The 21,964-nt window shown below is 42.3% G+C and overlaps 1 long non-coding RNA gene and 1 other non-coding gene across 4 annotated transcripts; both read right to left on the reverse strand.

The window, feature by feature from the left end:
- Nucleotides 1–12,764: 12,764 nt before the first annotated feature.
- LOC120581342 (5S ribosomal RNA) lies at nucleotides 12,765–12,883 on the reverse strand. Its single transcript, XR_005647249.1, has one exon. It is a non-coding gene; the product is annotated as a 5S ribosomal RNA (ribosomal RNA).
- A 220-nt stretch (nucleotides 12,884–13,103) lies between these two features.
- LOC120621711 (uncharacterized) lies at nucleotides 13,104–19,440 on the reverse strand. Of its 3 annotated transcripts, none has more exons than XR_005658258.1 (4): nucleotides 19,149–19,440; nucleotides 18,165–18,313; nucleotides 16,190–16,362; nucleotides 13,104–13,248 (listed from the first exon to the last, which is right to left on the reverse strand). It is a non-coding gene; the product is annotated as an uncharacterized LOC120621711 (long non-coding RNA). The 3 variants fall into 3 exon arrangements; XR_005658256.1 differs by having other exon boundaries at nucleotides 16,186–16,362; XR_005658264.1 differs by lacking the exon at nucleotides 16,190–16,362.
- Nucleotides 19,441–21,964: the final 2,524 nt, after the last annotated feature.

Below are 21,964 nucleotides of genomic sequence, written 5' to 3' on the forward strand. Positions count from 1 at the left end.
TATATATATATTTTTTTTTCAAAAGAAAACCAAGGGGCTCTTCTCAGCAGAAGGGGTTGGGAAAGCCGTTTGGGCAGAATGAACCCTGTAGTTAGGTACCAACACCCGCTATGTGGATGGGAGGCAGACTGGTATCATACAAGCCACACAATCTCTATCACAGGATTCGATAAGGCTCTCACAACCCTTAGATTCTATTATGAGTAAACAGCTCAGAATAAATGGCACCACAATGAAATTCAAGAGGTGATGCATTGTACTTTCAGCATGAATAGAATCAATCAAATGAATGGCAAGAGTGCCAATGGTCTTCTCCATTCTTGGCCTGAGTTTACTCTTTTCTTAAGCGAAGGGATTAATTTTCACCAGACGTGCTCTCCAAGTGCCCTCCCCGCTGACATCCTCATCCCTTCCAGCAAGAGCCCCCTGAAGTTTCACCCACCCAGCCCTGAACCAAGCCCGGGCAGGGCCAGCAGGACTTGGCACCTGTGTCTATTCAGAGGCGGCCACCTCTGAGTCTATCAGCCTTAGGCCAGCAGGTGTCTGGGGCAAGCTTTCTGAATTCCCGCCCACTCATATCCCTGCCATGTTGGTTCCATCTGTGAGTTGGATACCAACTTTGTTTTTTCTCTGTCTTCACTGAAAGAACAATTTGTCCCATGGATTTGAACTGATAGTACGCTTTAATAACCTCCTGGGCCTGAAGTTAATGAAGCCCTGGCCTCCTCCCTATGAAACTTTAAGGTGAATAACTCTGAAAGTCCACCCCAAAGAAGCACATTCGCAAATAGCACAGGGAAAAAGAATCTTCTGAGTTCCAGCTCAGTCCATGCTGATTTTTTTGTTTGTTTGTTTCAAGCCTTACTCTTTCCTTCATCTCATTATTTGGTCAGATTTTTTTCACCCATTGCAATCATTCCCCAGTTGCTGCTGGATGATTTACTGAGTGACATCTGCATCTTGGCTCCTCATTCTTCTGAAGAATGCGGTTTTGATGAGTAAACAAAAATTGTAGCTTGTTTTCTCCAGTTCTGTGGGATTTGGGGTTATTGGAGTTTAGAGGTACACAAAGACTATATAAACATCCTAGATTTATAGCCATGATTGGCAGTGCTTGCTTTGTTAGCTCATAGCACGTGCCGGGTGTAATGGCCTGATTTGGGATTGGGCAGAAGAGCCTGGGCTGCCTCACCCCAGACACCTGTATAAGACACAGTTCAACTGGAGAGGGAGGCGGTTACTCATCCTCCTGGCTCAGCACACAGTGACTTCACTGCTGGGAAATCGGCCCCAAGGCCCTGGCCAAAGCACAGGGCAGGAGAGCAATCAACATTTCAGTCACTGCTGAAGCTGCCAGCAGAAACAGAAAGGGAAGCAGACATTTTCTGAGTGCCTAACTCTAAATATTATTTCAATTTCACAATGTCATAGGAAAGCCACAAATATCCTGATTCTATCGAAGAGAAGAACACTGAGGCCAGAGGAGTGAAGCCCTGGTGTGAAGATACACAGCCAGTAAATATCAGGCCTCTGTCTGTCTCTGGTCATCTTTCAGGGCTGCCCCTAAAACTCAGAGGGCAGATGATGAACCCTGGGCTGAAAAGAGGAGACTACACAGTCTGAACCACCGCGGGCTCTGAAGGCCATCACTCCAATTCTTGGATTTTATTAATAATCATCTGTAAGATAGAACAATAAGGCATCCTGAGAATCTGTCCAGGTGGGAGGGTGGGAGTAGAAGGGAGGCTTGCTAGGTTGCTTTGTGCCCCTGGCCCACTGCAGGAAGGAGGGCTGGTTTCTTCAGCCAACCCAGAGAGGCTTACTCTTTCCTCTTCACACCAACAGGAGGCAGCAGGGAGCAGCAAACTAGAAGGCTAGCTAGTTTTCATTCCCTAGAAGAGCCCACTTTTTTATTCTACTTTTTGGTTTTGTGAATTGGGCAAATTCATTCACTTTCCTGGGCCTCAGTTTCTTCATTTAATTGGGGATGATAAGCCCCATCCCACGAAAATTTCTCTGCATGGTTTGAGATGATAAGAAGATTGTGTATTTAAGTTGTTTTGTCAATCAAATCTGGACCCACTTGAGTTTTAATGGCTCCTCAGGTCTATTGTCTTTTATGCTTTAATGGCTCCTCTATTGTCTTTCATGCAAATTTCCTTTAAATCTTTTGTAGAAGTAAGTGGGCTATGAAAAAGCAAATACAAATAAAAGAGATGGTTCTTAAAAAATTTTACCTGACAGTTCTGAGAAAAAGCATTTTTTCATCTTGGAATCAACAAAACATTTTAAACCATATTTGGATTGTGAGTGATATTCATTCACTTGAGAAATACCTAATAATTATCTTTTATGTGCAAAGACACTTGGGACAAATTCCTTCCATTTGTGCTTACGTTCAAATGGAAGGATGTAGGCTTTGACTGCTTGAGTTTAAACACATGTGCATGAGTGAACCATTAAATTATTTAATTTTAATTATGATAAATACTAAAAAGAAAGACTAATTGCCCCACGAACATGGGATAGGGAGACCTAACCCAGATTTGGAGGACTGGAGAAATGCGATGTTTGAAATAAAATCTGAAAAATGTTTTGGGGGTTAGGTAGGTATAGTGGAAGAGGAAACACAATTCCAGGCATTGGGAGTAGCAGGTGCAAAGGCCCTGAGGTACATGGGTAACAAGGAAAGTCAGTGTACTTAAACATGGAATATTTATGGCTTTTCTCTTTGTGAGGAAAAACAATCACTGAAATATTGGGTAGATTGAAAGTATCGAATTTCATTTTTTAGTACTCATGGTAGATCAAAATCAATGTGATCAGCATCGAGATCATAAAAATGTACTTGGCATAATTTTCTATGCTCATATAATGATAATTGGCATAAGGATAATGAGATAATGGGAAAATTTTATTTTTAGGAACAATTATTTAAGGACTATACCCTCAAAATTGAATTTTCCTCTTTAATTTTCCATTCTGCCCCTTGATATCTGACCTCGACATCATCAATGGTGCCGCATTGCTGCACGATCTGGTCTCAGAGTATTTTTCTAGACTTGTTTCCATTGCTCTCTCCTTTTCACTGTTCTCTGTTCTGCAGAGTCCAGCTCCTCTCTGTTCTTTGCAAGCCCTGCCCCTCCTTGCTCTCACACCTTGGCTCTGACCACTCTCCAAGCTCACTTGTCTGTCTTTCTCCTCCCTCCTGGGTAAAATCTCAGTCATCCTTCAGATCCATGTGAAATACTGCCTCTTCCTTGAAGCCAAGATGGAATGCTGCTCAATAAGTTTTCTTGATTTTACCTGAAATAGAAAATGTGGGCCACAATCTAGATGTCTATAGTAGGGGTTTGTTTATATAAATTACACTAAATGTATATAATGGAATGCCATGCAACCATTAAACATGATCTAAAAACACACTTATTGATAAAGAAAGATTTCCACAATATATTAACAAGTTCAAAAAAAGTTATAAGGTTATATATATGTATGTTATATCCCTCTTAACGTGCAAGACAGCATTGAGGTAGTCTGGTGGCAGGTGAATGTGGGTGACTCCATCCTTTCTTCCCCTTTAGGTGACTTGATGCTTACAGTGTGTCTGGAGAAGTCAGCCAGGGGTGGAGCTGGGAGTGGGAGGAATATGAGGTTACAGAAAAGGCTGTAAGGTCCCTGGGACATGAGGAAGGGACCAGAGGGTCATTCTCAGAATATTAGGGGCAGAGTCAAGGTTCCGGATATAGGATAGGTCTCTTACTTGTGCCTGATCCAGGTACCAGCAGAATCCTTCCCTCAAGGATGCCTATTAGAAGAATGGAGATGAAGAAGGCCTTTCTCCTGTGAGGAGGCAGGAATATCTATGTGGCTCAGGGAGGTGGCAGTGGTTGAGAGTCAGGAGTGACAAAGCGGAGTTGCCCCAGGGGAGCTACAGTGGTCCAAGGCAGATGAGCTTGAAGGCAGTCTGAGCTGGGGAGCCGGCTGTATGCGCCAACATGGGGCTGTGGCCTGGGAGGAGCCGCAGGGCAGCCACAGGGTAACTTGGAGGCAAACAGTGACAGAGGCACAGGTAAAGGCTTGACTTGTCTTGGGAGTGTGTGTGGAGGACCTTTCCTCTAAAATGTCCAAGGATATTGTGGGGAAGAACCTTGAAAAGGGACTGGTTAGAGGCCTTGGTGACAGGCAGGTATAAGCCCTCAAATCAGTCAGCAGGGCAGCCATTCATCATACCTCAGTTGAGTCTACCACCTGGTGAGACCTGGAGGGTAGTTTTTAATAAATTACATATGCAAACAGAAAACCTGGAAAAACAGCCATCAAGGTATTCACAACGGCTCTCTCTGAGTGGATCGATGAATATTTTTTATTTTCTTCTTTTTGGTGTCTCTGCATTTTCTGATTTTCCTGAAAGGAACACGTGTTGCTCTTTCAATAAAGTAAAAAAAAAAAGTTGTTTTTTAAAAAATTGAATTACAGAACACATGTTGCCTGGGGACATGCCTAGGAGAACAGCCATTTTAAACGAAGTTGTCGCCAAAGTACAAATTGTTACAACCGATCCACATTGACAGTTCCCTCCTCTCACTCCCAGGGCCAGAGAAACACCCTGAGTGTGGTTAAACCCTCCGTACTGTGCTCTCATGGTTACCTCTGCCACGTACACAGCAGTCGTTAACCACGTACACTCGCTCACTTTCTACACAGTCTAGCCAGTGTCCACCTCACTAACTCCTTCCAGAAGGAGTCGCTGTTGCTCTCCTCTCTCTGCTTTGGCTTTGCCCATTCCCTGAACCTTGTCCTACTAGGAGAGGGAGGACAAGGGTGCTTGGTGGCCAGTATAAGTCATGTGGCCATGGTGCCAATTTTCGATGTGCAGTGGTGAGGCCTAGGGGGCTGAATGCTCCAGAAGTCACTGTTTTTACCATCACTCTAAGCACATCATCACTCATTCTTGGTTGTTCATATTTATCCCTTCATTTCCTGTTGGAGCTCAAGGCCTTCTTTGAGTCCCAGCTTGTTTGGCAAGGGTGCTGACAGCCTGCCAAGTTCTTAAAGCCCTGTTCAGCCTGGATCATCTCCCCGGTCCCCTCTGACTACGATGTGACCACATGGCCTGGGAGTTATGCTACCTTGTGCCTAACTCAAGAGCCCTTTGTACTTAGATTCTTATTACTGTGCATGGATGTAGATCAGACCCTGCCCATCCCAACGCTTACTGGATTCTACTTTGATTTTGCCACACCATACGCAAGGTTGAATGGACAGAATATTCCTAGCTTTGGCCCAGAGAGCTCTGTGTGATCTGTTCCCTGCTTGCCTCCCTGAGCTCACCCAGTATCTGCACTTGGAAAACATTGGCCTTCTTTTCGTTTCTTGAATCCATGGGGTTGTTTATACCCCTGGGCTTTTTCATTCACTTGCTGTTCTCTCTGCCTGGGTCTCTTCACTTGGTGGTTCTTTTTCATCATTGGGTCTCAGTTCAAAGTCACCGCCACAGAGAGTCCCTCTCTGACCACTTACTGCCAAGGATGTCCCCTCAGGTGTTCTCTCACCAGGGGTGGGCAAACTTTGTCTGCACCGGGCTGGATAGTAAATATTTCAGGCTTTGTGGAATACAAGCCGTCTCTGTTGCATATTCTCTTTTGTTTTCTTTATAACCCTTTTAAATGTATAAACTGTTCTTAGCTTTCAGTTCCATGCCAAGATAGACTGTGGGCGAGATTAGCCCCTGGGCTGTATTTTAGTAACTTCTGCTCTAGATCATTACCCTGTTTTATTTGCTTCACAATTTATCACCATCTGGAATTATCTTGTGCATTTATGAACTTGACCTTGTTGGTTTCTCCCACTAGAAGGTGGGAAATGTGTCTGACTTGTAGCTCTGGTGTCTGGTACAGTGCTTGGCACACAGTAGGCCCTCCACACATCTTCATTGGGTGAATAAATAAATAAATAAATAAGTGAATGTTTAAGTTCCAGGGGCCCACAAATTTGGGTCTGAATCCACGTCTGCCTTTTAGTAGCTGTGTAAATTTAGGCAAATCATTAAACATCATAATTCTCAATTTTATCCTTGGTAAAGAGATAATAACAAAAGCTCCCTTGTTGTGTTGTTGGGGTGATGAGTCGAGAGGACACTGATGAAGCACCCAGCCAGGAAAAAGGTTTCATTAAACAACAGCTCCTTTGTGCTCGACTCCTTTGGAGGCCTTTTCCAGTAGGACTATCATCCCTGACCCATTTTATTGCCCAGGCCCCAATCTGTGTAGTTCCCCCCTCCCTCATCTTCCCCTTGGTCCATCCTAATCAAGGTCCCAGAGTGCTTCATGGCAGAGCCTGTCCAAGTATGACAAACCTCTTGGAGCAGCAGAGTGTCTATAGCAGAGACAGCTGCATGAAGCTGGGAGGAAAGCCACTGGGGTGATTGATGGAAGCTGAGAGAACAGAGCTGTCCCTGTGGGTGTGCAGATCCCCTTGGATTTAGAGGATGGCCCCTACCCCTCCGCATCCTTGGCCAGGCCTGGCTCCAATTCTGTAATTCCCTTGACTCTTAGGAGAAAGATGGGAGGAGATAGCACAACCAATGCAGAGCTTCCATCCTCCCCCTGAACAGGGCTTCTTGCCTTTTGAACTGCCAATAACTGGAACAAGATCCCTGAAGTGTATGTCCTGCCTAGCTTTGGCCGCATGGAGGGTCTTGGAGGAATCCCATAACCCTGGGATGTCAGAGCAGAAGGGAGCTGGGAGAACCCTCGTGAAGCCCTCTGGTGCCTTCTCAGCTTCTCCTCCCCATTCTCTCTACCACTGCCCCTTCTGGCCTTGTCTGCTATCTCCTGGTGGGTCTGGCCTCTCTGCAGCTGCCATGGTTCCTCTAGTCTACTCTCTCCCTGCCAGAGTCTCCTCCACATCTGATCAGGCCAGTCAGTGCTTTTAAGTCCCCATCCTTTGATGGATCCCGTTGCCTCTTGATGAAGTATCCTTGTGCATTTATGAACTTGATCTTGTATCCTTCATCTGCTCTGTGATGCTGTCTATAGTCTGGCACCCATCTACTCTACTACCCACCTGTCACTCACCTCCCTCCGCTGTCTTATTGCTCTTCCCTGGGCTCCCCTTTGTTACAGCCTTCATGCCAGGCTGGGTCAAATGCCACCTCTCCTGTAAGATTGTCCTGACCTTCCCCTTTCCCTCCTCCAGAACTGTGCGACACTCTCCCCAGGCCTCTAGAGGAGCTCTGTTGAGGTGTATGTAGCTCTACCTCACATTGTCAATAGGTAACCGGGTCAGCTGTTTATCGTGCGCCCATCCTCACACTGCCCTGAGTGCTTTAAAGAGTGACTTGGTAGCTTGCAACCATGTTCCGAGGGGCTGATTATTAAACTACTTTATAGATAAAATGAAGTGAGGGACTATAATGTAACTTGCCCAAAGTGGCACAGCTGGTGAATTGGAGAGCTTAGACTTGGACCCAGAATCTAACAGCAGAGGCCATGACTAATGCATTGAGGTCATCAAGCTGAGCCGAGCATGGCTCCTGCCCATGAGAGACCCCAGTCTGTGACAGAAGTAACGAGGGACTCGTATAGCATTATAGTCAGCACCCAGCCTGGCCCTAAACAGGGGCTCAGCACCTGCTTACTCATATAATAAACAAATGAGTGGTTATGACTTCTGTTTAGACCACCTGGTTCATCCAGGAGTGAAGCAAGTCTCCGAGGGGAAACAAGACATTCCAAATCACATGACATGCTCATTCTAGGGCCCAAAGACTTTTTTTCCTCGTCTTGGAGAAATATGTCGCAGCGCTAGAATATACCCTGCTTCTGAGATGGGCACGTCATTGGCACTACCCCAAATTCATGTGTGCTTGGTCCTTTCCTCCTCCATCAGTGGCAACCGTGGGCTGGTTGCTGCCTCTTCACAGTCCTCACAGAGGTGACTGAGTATCTGCTGATCAGGTTGGTCTCTGCGAACCTCTCTGCAAGCTAGCACTCATGAGGTATTCAGAGTTGAAAATGATTTTATGGGCTCTAGATTCCATGTGAATATCTTTTATAATGGATCATACCTGGATCTCCAAAGTACACACCTGATAAACTCTCCCTCCCTCTCAAGAACCTTCAGTGGCTCCCCAGTGCCTTCTGGATTAGGCTCAAACTCCTCGTCTGAACTTGCAAGACCTTTCCTAATCGGGGTGCCTCTTATCTTTCCACTGCACCTATCAATGCCCCGACATTACAGTTAACTGGGACTACCTGCTAGCGGAATTAGTAGGATAAGGTACAAAGGACACAGATCTTGCAGCTCCACACCTGCATCTCATGTCAGTCTTACCTGCTTACCTGTGTGACCTTGGATTTATTACTCCCAAACCTAAGCTGTTTCCAGGACAACATGCTGCCTCTCTCATTTCCTATAGCCTCCCCTTCCACAAATGGTAGAAAGGTATGAAGAGGGTCATAGTCTGTCAGGAGGAGGGTGAGAGAAAGAGAACCTTGCACAGTGCTGGGACATATGAGGGTCTTTGAAATTTAGACCTCTTATGCTTCTTTCCTCTGACCATGTTTTGGATTCTGTTAAATGAATTCTGTTTAGTTGATTTATAAGTGTCAGTTAAGAGATCCAGAGGCAGTTAATTTAGGTGAAATAAAAATTCTGTTCATGAGAGTCATGAGTCCCATTTCAGCGGTTCCTAGGGACGCCCTGTCAGAGGACACTCTCTGTCCTTCTGGTTAGCTCAGGGTGCTGAAAGCCTTTGGGGGTCCACAGTAATCCCATCAGAGCACAACTGTAGCCTCTGATACAGGAAGCCTTGAAGGGGAGGGCTGTGGGGCTCCTGGCAGGTATGCCATGGTCTCTTAGTGAATATAATTTTCGCAGGACAGATGTTTTCTGCTGGTGGAAAAAGAAATAATAACTGTGCTGGGAACCTACACTTCTATGGCTGGAGAGTTGCCAGCACTAAATCAAAAGCTTTCTTTTGAGTATGTACACACATTCTTCCAGCCTGGTCAGTGGCTGAGGGCCACCCTGAGTCCATGTAGAAGAGTGTGTGGAGTGTGTGTGTGTGTGTGTGTGTGTGTGTGTGTGTGTGTGTGACTGTATATGTGTGTGTATGTGAGATAGAATAAAATGACCAAACCTGGACTGGCCTCAGGTCCAGTTTAAAAAATACCTCCTCCTCTAGGAAGTTTCCCAGAGCCCCTCAGCTACAAGTTAATATACTCTTTTGGTACTTCTGGCTTTCCATCCAGTATTCTAAGAGGCCTTGCAAAACGTGAAACAAAGACTGTGTAAACCGAATTTGAATCCTGGCATTTTTATTTTAGAGGGCCTCAGTTTGCTTACTTTAGAGTAGGAATACAATATTCACCGGTTAGGGGCATCCTAGGGATTTAACGAAATCATACGTTGCCTGTCAGAGAGAAGGCCCTCAATAAAAGTGAATTCCCCTCCCTTCTTAATGTTGCCAGCTTTGTGAGACCAGCACCCAGATCTTTCTCCCATCACCTCGAGCTGTGTTGGCTTTAGCACTTCCTCGGGGAAGGGAAGGAGAACTTATCAACCCTTGGAGAGAATGATGTGTTCTTGACATGTTGGGGTTAAGAAAGATTTCGTGTCATAATGTAAAATCAGGTGATAGACTTGATAAACTTGGTTGTCATATTCATTCATTTTTCATTTATATAGTAAATATATTACTAGTAAAGCGACTTGCCTGTGTTGATCAATGGAAAAAATCACAGAATGATAGGACTAATAAGAATTCACAGACCACGTGGTTGCTACCACATGGGTAGTGATGGGTAGTGACTCGTTTAAAGACACAGCTATGTAATGGCTAAGCTAAGTTTTGAGTTGAGACCTCCTGACTTTTAGATCATTGCTAGAGACCAAACTCTATTGAAACTGTATTTTTGACCAGGCCCAGCACTGGGTGAGAGAGTCCCATCCTTTTTGGTAGCTTTCTGCCTTGGGAATGACGCCTTTTGGCTCCCTCCCACGCAGTGTCCCATGACTGATGTATGGGTGGAAGGTGCTGTGTTTACTTTCTTTCCTCAATTTCTCCTGTGATGGAAGAATAAAGAATTCTTTGGTGTCTGGTAGCCTCCACCCACCCGACAGCCCCGTGAACATGAAAGAGTGCAGGCAGCCGCTTTCACTTCTAATTTGTCTCCAATGGAATAATCCAGAAGGTGGTTTCGGGGGTTTCCTGGAGACAGAAATGCTACCTGCCCTGTGGCCTGGGCCTGAAGGGGAACTTTCATGAAATATAGTCCAGATATTTGATGTCGCCTGGATAGAATAATGAAACACTTCTTACAGGCAATTTATGAGTCTGAAAAACAGGCAGCTGACTTTCAAAGGCAGCCGCCAAAGTGTCAGCAGCCTTCTTTCAAGGTCAAGGAAGAGATGAAAACTCGCCTGAAGCTAAATGAGGGGAGGTTTGAATTTGGGCCTGCATGTGATGGATTTCATTCCAAGCCGTTGGCACCTTTTGCCACACCCTTCTCCTGCATTATTAAAAAAAAAAAAAAAGACTATTGGACTTCAAACTGTAGGCCTGGGTATGAATTCTAATTCAAACACTTACCTCACTTACCTGCTGTGCGACCTTGAGAAGTCACTTGACCTCTCTGGGCATCAGTGTTCTCAGAAATAAAATTGAAATAACACCCTCACCTCCAATAACTAATTTGCAGATTAAACGTGAGAGTGCCAGGCATATAATAGGAAGTCAAAGCCTTTTTTCCTTTCTTTTTTATTTATTTATTTTTATTTTTATTTTTTTAACTCTATGCTATAAGTCGGGGAACCTGAGGCCTAGCACTGGTCCTATCAAAAAACTTTCTGGCCCTTGATCAAGGCATTTTTTTTCTTTCTAGGCTTTATTTCTCATATCTAGTAATAAAAATTTACTGGAAGCTTACATGCTAAGAACTATGAAAAATGTTTTATCCTCCTTCCCCCCTCCCTTCTTCCCTCCCTTCTTCCCTTTCTTCCTTCTTTTCTTTCTAACAAATATATATCCAGCACCTAATTGTGCTAGGCACTGTTCTAGACACCAGGATGTGGCAATAAACAGAATAGACAGAATTCTATGATTTTGCACTTATATTCTATCAGGGGAGTCAGGAAATAAAATAAGTAATGTATATAGTATGTTAGATATTAAGTGTTATAGAGGAGAATAAAGCATGGAAAGGGATAGGGCCAATATCTCTTTTGAGATTTCCTATTTGTTCGCTCATTAAGAGTGATTTTAAACAGGGATTCCAAGTAAGGCTAAGGCTTCATGAGAGGGTGACATTCGGCACAGGTGTGAAGGTGGTGAGGGAGTGAGCATCTACATCTGAGGAGGGGCAGGGAGAAGAGCAAGAGCAAAGGCCCAGAGGTGGGAGTGTGCCTGTTGGGTGCTGGGACCAGCTGGGAGCAGGGGTAGAGAGGGGAGAAGAGCTGCGCCTGGAGCACAGGCTCAGAGACCATGTGGAGCCTGGTCAGGGACTGGTTTTTCTCCGAGATGGGAAACCAGTGAATGGGTAGGTTTGTTTGTTTGGTTTGTTTTTACTCCAACTAGGTTTTTATTTTGCAAAACTTTTATCTTTATATTTCTCAGAAAGCATTCTTGTCCCTCTCCCAGGAAGCTCCGACTGTAAACCTTGCCCTCGATTCTACCCCTCGTTCGGACACTCTCCTCCCCTCTCATCCCTCCACGTTCATCTTTCCATTTGTGCGTTCTGAGCAGAGAAGTGATGAGATTGCTTCTCACATTTTAAAAGAATCACTCTATTATGCCACTCAACCCTCCCAACCATTCTATGATGTGGGTATTGTAATCCCTGATAAGTCTTTCTTTTTTTTTTTTTTTCTTTCCACATAAGGAAAGGTTAAGAGAGGCCAAAATAAAGCTGGCAATTTCTCCCAAGCCACAGGGCCCAATTTCTGCAGTGGTGCTCATTCATTGGAATAGCTCTGTTCTTAGGGCCACGCAACACATCGTTCATTATTGTCTGTGACATTTTCTCAGAAACGTGGCAGTGAATCTCCAGGTTTCCCAATTGTGCTCTTTCTTTAAGATCCAGTGTTAAAGTTCCCTCCTGTAAGAAGCCTTTCCTGATCCCTCTAGTAGCTTGAACTCCCATATTATTTAATATAAATATCCATTGTGCAATTTGCTACTAGTAAGAAGAAAGTGCTGTATATTAGTGGAAAGTGTCCTAGTATCAGATCAAAACATTATTTCATGGCCTGTGAAGATCTAATATCTTTCTTAAGGTTCTAAAAATCTTCAAGGGGGCTGAGGTTTTCATAATCATCTGTGCTTTAGGTTTCCATGTTGGTGTACGCTCTCTCTATTCTGCAATGTCTAGACCTAGGCATGAAACTCAAGCTCTTTTTTTCTTTTATAAGTCTCATTTTTTTATTTCCTAACAGACTTCTTAGTTGTAAATTATTGAATACCATTTTGAAAATAAGTTTACCAGCTGATTTTATAAAATGTGTTTGTTCATTTTTTGGATAAGTTCAATGGAGATACCTAATATGAAACTACAGAGTGAGAAATGCACTACATTCATTTTTCAGCTGAAAAATCATACCATCTCTTTCTGAGAGCATTTAGGACCTCAGTGTATATTGCATTGTCAAGCTTTTTCTTTCTTTCTTTTTTTAATTTATTTTTTTCGGCGAGGCAACCCTTGGTTGATCTCACAGATTGCAAGGACCTTGTCAGTTTACAATTCCTTATTTTTTATTTTTTATGCCTACAGCACCTGGTCTTCCTAGGTGGTCTCCCATCCAAGTACTAACCAGGCCCGACCCTGCTTAGCTTCCGAGATCAGACAGGATCGGGCTTGTTCAGGGTGGCATGGCCATAGACAAACTCTTCCTTGATGTCCTGAAAAGAAATTCACTTGCACAAAGCTTTCATAAATGTAGATTTTGCTAAAGACTTGGCTATCACTCAATGCAATAACACAGCACAAACAGCAAACAACTTTATATCAATATAATCACACCCACCACCTTTCTTATTTTTATTTTTTGTTTAGCATATTAGTCTGCTCGGGCTGCCTTAACAAAATACCACAGACTGTGGGTGCTTGCTTATACAACAGAAATTTATTTTCTCACAGGTCTGAAGCCTGGAAGTTCAAGATTAAGGTGCCATCAGGTTGGTTTCTGATGAGGTCTCTCTTCTTAGCTTGTAGACAGCTGTCTTTTGCTGTGTCTTCACAGCTGTCACTTCATGCAGATGTGGAGAAGGAAAGAGAGAGAAAGAGAAATTTCTGGTGTCTCTTTCTCTTATACAGACGTGGGTCCTAATGAATTAGAGTGCTACCCCAAAGATTTCATTTAGCCTTAATTACCTCCCTTAAGGCACTATCTCCAAATATAGTCACATTGGGCATTAAGGCTTCAACATATGTTATCTGGTGATGGAAACACAATTTCAGTCCATAACACATAATATGTCTTTTTCTATCTATCCTTAAACTTTCAACATATTTATGTTTTGAAACTTAAAGTGCATTTCTTGTAGATAGAATTGTCTCGAATCTTGCTTTTTGATCTAGTTTGTCATTCTGTTATTTTAGTTGGGGAATTTTAGTCCCTTTATGTTTAATAAGATTATCAATATGTTTGGGTTGAAGTCTACTGTCTTGCTACTTGTTTTTATTTGTTTTGTTGTTGTTGTTCCTCTAATGATCCTTTTGTTTCCTAATTATATATATTATTGGAATTCCATTTTATTTCCTCTATTTTGGCTTCTCGTCAATACTTTTATTACTTTTTAGTGTTGCTCTAGAGCTAACAACATGTATCTTTAACTTATCAAAATAAATCTATTTATATTCGTTGTTATACTACCTCTCCCTGTACACCTGATTCTTCACACTATTTTTGTTCGTTTCTCACTTCACACATGACAGTTATTTCCCATTTCACAAATGGAATAACATTATATTTCTGGTTACCCACATTTTGTTCTTTGTACTTCGTTGTCATATATTTTATTTCTAAATAAGTTATGATGTTATTATTTTTGCTCTAACAAGTTCGTTGTCTTTTAAGAGAATTCTGAGAAAAAGTAATCTTTTATGTTTAAATTCTCTTTTAAATACATTTTCAGGGATGCTGTTTATTTCTGCCTGTAAATCTGAGTCTCCATCTTATATCAATGGCCTTCAGCCTAAAGAGCAAGCTTCAGCATTTCTCTTAGTGTAGGTCTACTGACATCAAATTCTCTTAGCTTGCATTTATCAAAAATGTCTTTATTTCATCCTAGCTTTTGAAGAATATTGTTGATGAATATAGAATTTTGAGTGGACAGTTTTTTTTCCTTTCATGACTTTCAAATGTTCCATTGTCTTCTGGCCTCCATTGTTTCTGATGAGAAGTTAGCAATAATTGTTTCCCTATATAGCGTCTTTGTTTTTTGATTGCTATTGAGATCCTTTTTTTCTTTTGTTTTCATAGTTTGACCCTAATATACCTAGGTGTGGTTTTCTTCGTGTTTGTCCTACTTGGTGTTTACTGAGTTTTTTAAATGTATAAATTTATGCCTTTAATAAATATGGAAAAGTTTCAGCCATTTTTGTTTTCAAATATTTTTCTTCCTCATTTTCACTCTCTTCTTCTGGTACTCCTATTATATGTATTTTGACCAGTTGATATTGTTCTGAAGATCCCTGAGCTTTTGTTCATTATTCTTCAATCATTTCCTTTTCTTTCCTCAGATAGGCTAATTTCTGTTGATTTGTCCTCAAGTTCGTTATGCTTCTGTCTCCACAACGTTTTGTTAAGTCTATCAATCTAGTCAATTTTTAAATTTTAGTTATTATGTATTTTAGTTCTAGCTTTTATATGGTTTTAATACCCCTTTTGAATTTCCTATTTGTTCGCTCATTAAGAGCATCTACCTTTAATTCTTTGAAAATATTTAAAATTATTACTTTAACGTAATTGCTAAATCCAACAGCTGAGTTACTTGGAATTGTTTTCTTGACTATGGGTCACATTTTTCTATTCTTTGCATGCTAATAATTTTTGTTGGTATACTGGACATTGTTGACAATATATTGTTGAGATCTTGAATTCTGTTATCTTCCTCTGAAAAAGTATGATTTTTGTTCTAGTACACAATAAGGAGTTCTATTACTTGAATGTTTGTATTCTTATTTTTTCTGCTTTAATATGAGGCTCTGTGGAAAGCTCAATGTCTTTCTTGAGCTCCTCTAACTTGATGAAGCCAACACATGAATCTGTGTCCCTTGTGGATATTGTGGGGGCTTGGCTTTAGGCTTTTTTTATGGCGGAACTAAAGTTGTGCTATCAAATATGCTAGCCGCATGTAGCTATTTAAATTTAAATTTATATAAAATAAAATAAATTTAAAAATCATTTCCTTAGTTGTACTAGCCATATTTTGAGTGCTTGATAGCTACATGTAGCTAGTGATTATCATTTTGGACAGCACAAATAACATTAATATCATTGCAGAGCTCTACTGGTCAGTAGTTACTAAGACTGTGCCTTACATTAGGATGTGGTCCTCATTCTTATGTTATTCTCCTTTTGGTGTCTCAGCTGGAGGCCTGAGTATGAACAATTTCTACTTTATGGCTGAACTGAATCTTTTCTGTTCTCTAGCACTGCTTAACTTGTAGTATCTTTGTTCTATTCTCTACCTTGTTATAGCTGCTCTCTGGCAAGCCTGTGTACTTTCTCCATGAGCATATACATAGCCTAGCTTTCAGCCAAGGACTCTATAAGACACAAACTTCTAGGGACTCCTGTCTGTGCAGTTTACCCCTCCCTCTGCCTTCCCTCACAATTCCAGCCATTTCAGCTGTTATGATCTCTTAGTTCTCCTTCCTCAGCTCATCAGAATCATATGTTGTGCATGGATTCAAGCTCAGTGCTCTGCAGTGGGGGAAATTATTCCCAGAAAGAGAGCTGGTGGCAATTGTGGGGCTCCCGTTGTGAACGACCCTTCTGTCAGGGATCCCAGTCTTGTGCTGCCTGTTATCCAATGCCAGAAAACTTTTGCTTTCCATATTTTGTCCAGTTTTGTTTTTGTTTGTCTAATGGTGGCAGACATATTTCACACGAGTGATTGCATTGTATCCTGAAGTAGAACCCCAATAATTAGCAAGCAACATAAAAATAAAAAATTACCTACCCTGTTTTTTAAAAGTTCCTTTGCTACTGAATTTTTCTCAACACCTGGCATCTCATTGTCTTGATGGTTTCTCTTCCTTTGTTCCTATTATTTTTTTCCCATTTAAATTCTATGGGAAACTCCAAATTCTTTCCTTGTATCATGCAGAGAATTCAGCTCTCCACAGCTCCTGTCTTCAAAAGTATATAACCAAAGTTATAGAAATTCTTAGCAGAAAAAAAGCCCTCCTCCCATTTAGCAGGATCTGCCCTCTTTAGAAGATGATTGTAGTTATAGAAAGCAAAACAATTTTTTCTGTTCTAATTTTTACTGTTATTGTATTATTAGCAAACTCATCCCCATGCTTTTCTTCCTGACCTCCTTCAAATCTATTCTCTACCCATTGATCAGAATAATATATTTCTAAAGCACAAATATGACTATGTCACTCTTCAGTTGCTTCCCCTAGCATGTAAGATAGGATCTCATATCCTCAACTGACATAAAAGTCCTTCTACCAACTGTTCCTTTCTATGTCTCCAGCTTTATCTTTTGTTATTTTGCACACGCCCCTAACACACACATACACATACACTCACACACACGCTACAGGTATAGCTCCTGCAAAACTGGAGTCTTTGTGGGTCTCAAAACACATCAAGCTATTTCTTTCCTCTATTTCTTTTCTCAGACTGTTTCCTCCCCTCCCTCCAACTTTTCCATCTTTATGTGGCTATCCCAACTCATTCTTTAAGACTGAGCTTTGAAAGGTTTTCCTTCTGAAAGGATTCTGTGGTTCTGACCTTCCACAGTTGGATCAGATACCTCTTCAGGGCTCTTACTGAGCTCCCTGCTGCCTACCTCCCCACACAGACAAAGAGAGTAGGACACTGTCTGTTTTGTTTGGTTTCACCTGTGCTTAGTGGAGTACCTGGCACAAAGTATATGTTAATTTGTGCATTCATTTATCCACTCAATAAATGTTTATTGAGTATATAGTATGTGTAGGGTACATTGTTTCAAAATCTCTGCCCTATGGGAGTTTGTATTCTGGTGAGAAAGGCAGAAAACAAACAAATAGATATAATATAATTTAGGAAGTGATAAGTCTATGGAGAAAAATAAAGCAAAGTAAGGACAAAGCAAGCAATAGGATGCTGTTTTGGATAGAATGTCTCTCTAATCAGGTGACATTCAAGCAGAAACCTGAATAAAGCAAGGGAAAGAGCTGTGCAGATATCTAGGGGTACATCATTCTAGAAGAGAGAATAAAGAATTTGAAATGGGAGATTTCTAGGTATGCTCAAGGAATAGCAAGCAGACCACTGTGGCTGTAGTACAGTGAGTGAGAAGGGGAGTGACAGAGGAGGTCCCAGATCACGGGCCCTGCTTTGGATTTCCACTCTACTCCACGGTTAGGGAAGTCGTTGGGAGGTTTTGAACAGGAGAATGACATGATCAGACTGGTGTTTTAAAAGGCTCATACCAGCCGTTCTGTTAAGAATAGACAGTAGAGAAGCAAGGGAGGGAACCAGAGACCAATTGGGAGGTGACTGCAGTGGTAAAGGCAAGAGAACATGTGGCCTGGACCAGGGTGTTAACATTGGAATTGGGTTAATTTAGTGTGTATTTGTGGCATAATGATTGAATTCAGTTGCTTTATATTTAGCTCCCCTATGAGCCTATAAACTTTTGGAAAGCAAGGACTGGGTTTGATTTATCTTTATGTCCTGAGTCCTTAAAATAAGGCCTGCTAAAGAAGGCATACAACATTATTTTTAAACCGCTTTCTTTTTTTTTCTTTTTCTTTTAAATAAGTGAGTATCTGCTTATAAACAAATGATTGAAGGATGACATATGATGTCTCATTGTTACCCCCATCTCCAGATGAGGAGACTGAGGTTCAGAGACATTAAATCTCGATCAGGTTCTCACAAGCCACAAAGGGATGAAGCCAGTCTTTCATTTCAAGTCTGTCTGACCCCATAGCCCTTACCTTTTCAATTTCGTCAGCTGGGCTGGTACAGAGAGAGTGCTGGGGAGCCACAGGAGAAAAGGCTGGATGGAATTCCCAGCCATAAGCAGCAACCCCCACCCGTGACGACAGACAGAGCTTCCTTCAAGAACAAAGTCCTGAGATACTTCCTGAGTAGAAATGATGTGGTTTAGGGAAAGCCTCCTTTCTAGGCAGAATCAACATGCACCTGTGTGGCTAGTCTTTCTGATTCACACATGGGGGTTATATTTTATTTTTCTATTTTTTGAAAATAAAAAGAAAATGTAAAGAAAAAAGCAAAGTCCCAGTTGCCAAGTCTGTTAACGACACACATAATGGTGTGTTAACACGGGTGATTATCGAGCTGGACAGCACCCAGATTTCTGCCAAAACAAACCTTTCTGCTCAGCTGACCTGGGAATGCTTCAGTCAGAGTGAGACAGAGCGAGGAGGGTGAACTACAGTCTTTCATGGTCTGGAAACAATTAATGCCATAGCTATTGGTATTGCTGCCTTTGCTGTGGGCTTTCGATGGGAAGGACTGGACCTCAGGTCTCTTACGACCCCTCCACAAGACCGCAGGCAAATCTCCACTTGTCTCTGGGTCTCAGTTTTTCCACAAGTGGGTTGGATTAATGATCTAAAATTCATCGGTTTTAACTTTCAGTGCTTCTGGGCAGCCTTCAAGGAGCCAGGGGACTAACTGAGCTCTGGGCCCCTTGTGCATGCAAACAAGAAGGAGGGTCTTATCTGCATAGCAGAACCAAGCCGGCACCACCAGTTCGGTGGCCTGTGCAACACCTCCAGATTGCTCTACCAGCTGTGACACCCTGGGTGTCAACTAGGTCTCTATTTTCTCACCTGTAAAATGGCAAATGGGCTTCCCTTAACGAGCTGTTATGAACATTAAACAAAATACAAGATGTAAGGTACTTAGCACAGTGCCTGGCACATAGGAAATCACAATACATCTTAGTTTCTTACCCTTATTCCTACACTGCCTTATTCTTTCTTCATTTCTTTCTTCTTTTCCTTCTTTTATCCCCTCCTTTTTTCCTCTTCTTCTCTTCCAGGAGAAAAATCTGTCTTGAATTATGATGCCGTGAGCCAGTTTATCTGCTTCATTCAATTGCAAATTACTACAGCAGAGACCATGTGTGGGTCACATTTTTATCCTGTTTATCTGCATGCACAAAGTAAGTGCTCAATAAATCCTTGATGACTCAATGATGGAGTCGAAGGCAAGCTTACTATCACTGGTTTCTTGGCTTTCTCATCTCTCTTTCTTCTGATGGAAACATAAAAAGCATACACACTCACACTCTCACTGACTTGCTTGCATGCCCCTCCCTTCCCCAGGCTATAAAAAACATTAAATTCTAAAATGAAACAAAGGTAATGGAAACCAGAAAGCCATGTTTTGTGTGAGATCGAAAACATATGTTAAGAATGAGGATTCAAAATGATGAATCTGCACAAGGCTGTTGGCAATGTCCCCTCTCTGCCTTGCTGCTCTGGCCAGAAGCAGGAGTGTGCAGATCTGCTTTAGCCTCCAAACCGAGACAGCTGCAGTGGTCAGCACAGCAGGCCTGGACTAGCCATGGGCATGTTCTTCCTTCAAGCATCTCCTGGAGACTACTAGGTAGTTAGGGGGTGAGGATCACACAATATTTTTCTGACCTTTAAAAACATGGGAAAAGGATCTCTGTGGGTTCAGAAACAAAGGCTTTACTTCTGTTTTGCCCTTAAGATAATAGACTCTATCACTTGTTGATTCTCTCCTGTTAAAAGATAAACTGAGGCATATTACACATTTTTTAAGTTTAAGCAAAGATTGATTCGAATCAGGAAGCATCTAATCTAGCAAATAGAAAGGAGCTCCAAGAGATGTACAAAATGAAAAACGTTTACAGGCAGACAAGAGCAGGAACAAGTAAGTTATACTAGGCAAAAAGCAAACTGGTATCACAGGGATTACTTTCCTTTAGGGGATGGCAGGGATCCGTCGGGCAGGTTGCCTAACTAGTGCTGATCAGGTAATTCTTGATTTCCTGGTTTAAGATCCCATCTCTGGGAGAGCTGAAACTATAATTAAGTGAAGTCTTGGTTTGGTGATGTGGGTCTTGGTGCAAGTGACTCAATTTTGGGTATGAACACTTTTCTGAGTTCTATATTAGGTCAAGAGCTATTTTACAGGGTTGTTTTGAGTTTCATTCTTCTCATTTTACAGATGAGGCAATAAAGTTATAAAGTCTCAGTGGTAGACTGAGAGTATAATAATAGTAATACCCATTGACGCTGTTACCATTTATTTGTTTACTTATGCATTCATTCAGTAGGTGTTTATTGTGCACCTGCCGTAGGCCAGACACTGTCGGTTAGATGGGTTAGATGGCATTGAAAAAGAGAGATAAGATCTGTTGTGACAGTTGCGCGGCAAAGATGTCATGACCTGTTCAGTGTTCAAGTTCACTGATTATGATATAAGAGAAATTCCAGGTGCTGTGAGCCTTTGTGATACAAGGAACTTGGGTCTGAGGTTTCTGTGGAAGCTCTCCTGAGGAGTTACGCAGGGGGAGGCCTAGAAGATGAGTGGGAGCTATCCAGGCAAATTGGGGTAGTATCTTCCAGCCGAGGGAAGACGTGCGAGAAGGCAAGAAAGAGCATGGTGTGATAAACGGAAAGAAAGAGGCTTGAAAAATAAGGTTTTTATCCTTTATCTCCTTTCATCATCATCATCATCATCATTATTATTATTATTATTATTATTATTTTCCTTTAACAGAGCAGGAAACTGAGACTAAGTTAAATGGCTTGACCAAGATCACACACCCAGAAATTAATTGAAAACCAGTGGATTGACTTCCCTGTCTACGCTAATTCTAAAACACACGGTATATTTGATAAGGCCTCTGACGGTCTGGCCTTTTGAAAAGGCTAAAAGTGAGACATGTGACAGAGAACTAGAAGTCTTTGAATCCCAAGGTTCTGAGCCATGGGGCCTGGGCTGCATCAGAAGCAGAGACAGCAGAAACCCAGGCAACTATTAAAAAATTTTATGCCATGGGCCTCTCCTGCCCAATAGAAATGACAGGTTCTGGGTGGCTGGGTGAACAATGTCTCATCCTTGTTCCTCACATTACCTGGGGGTCTCCCCAGATACCTCAGGGGCCTAGATCTAAAATTGTCTAAGGTCCTGTGATTATACATGCTTAAAAGTACAGATTAGGTATTGCCTCTGCCAGGAAGCCTCCTTGGACTCTCTGAGCTTGGTTTGATGTCCTTTCTTTGGTTCTCCCACATGCACCCACCTTCCCTTGCTCTGTGCCCTGGGAGTTCTTTTTTTCTCGCTGAATCACACTGTATTATGGATGTTCATTCACTGGTCTGCCAGCCCCACTTGAAGGTGAGCTTGGGTCCAATTTACCTCCATGTTCCAGTCTGGCCCAGGGCTTTCTGATGCTAGCTGATGGTGAGTGAGCACTCAATTTTCCATCTCTGTTGGAGGGAAGGCAGCCTCTGGAAATTCATGAGTTAAATGGCTTTCATTAGCCCAAAGGTGGTCAGTGTTGAAAATCAGATCAGTGGTGGAAAACCCACAGGGGAGCTCAGAGAACGTGTTTTGGTTTCTAAGGGAGAGGCCACCACACCTGCTTAAAAGTGGACGTTATTGCCTGTGTACGGTGTTTTAACCTCAGGCGAGACATTGGGGAGGCGGAGCCCAGGCTGGAGAGGGTCAGGGCTGGAGAGGAAAGTTGCATTTCCACTGGCTCTGATGGTGTCCATACCCTTGGAAATCA

Source organism: Pteropus medius, unplaced genomic scaffold (genome assembly GCF_902729225.1).
Source record: "Pteropus medius unplaced genomic scaffold, Ma_sr-lr_union100, whole genome shotgun sequence".
NCBI lineage: Eukaryota > Metazoa > Chordata > Mammalia > Chiroptera > Pteropodidae > Pteropus > Pteropus medius.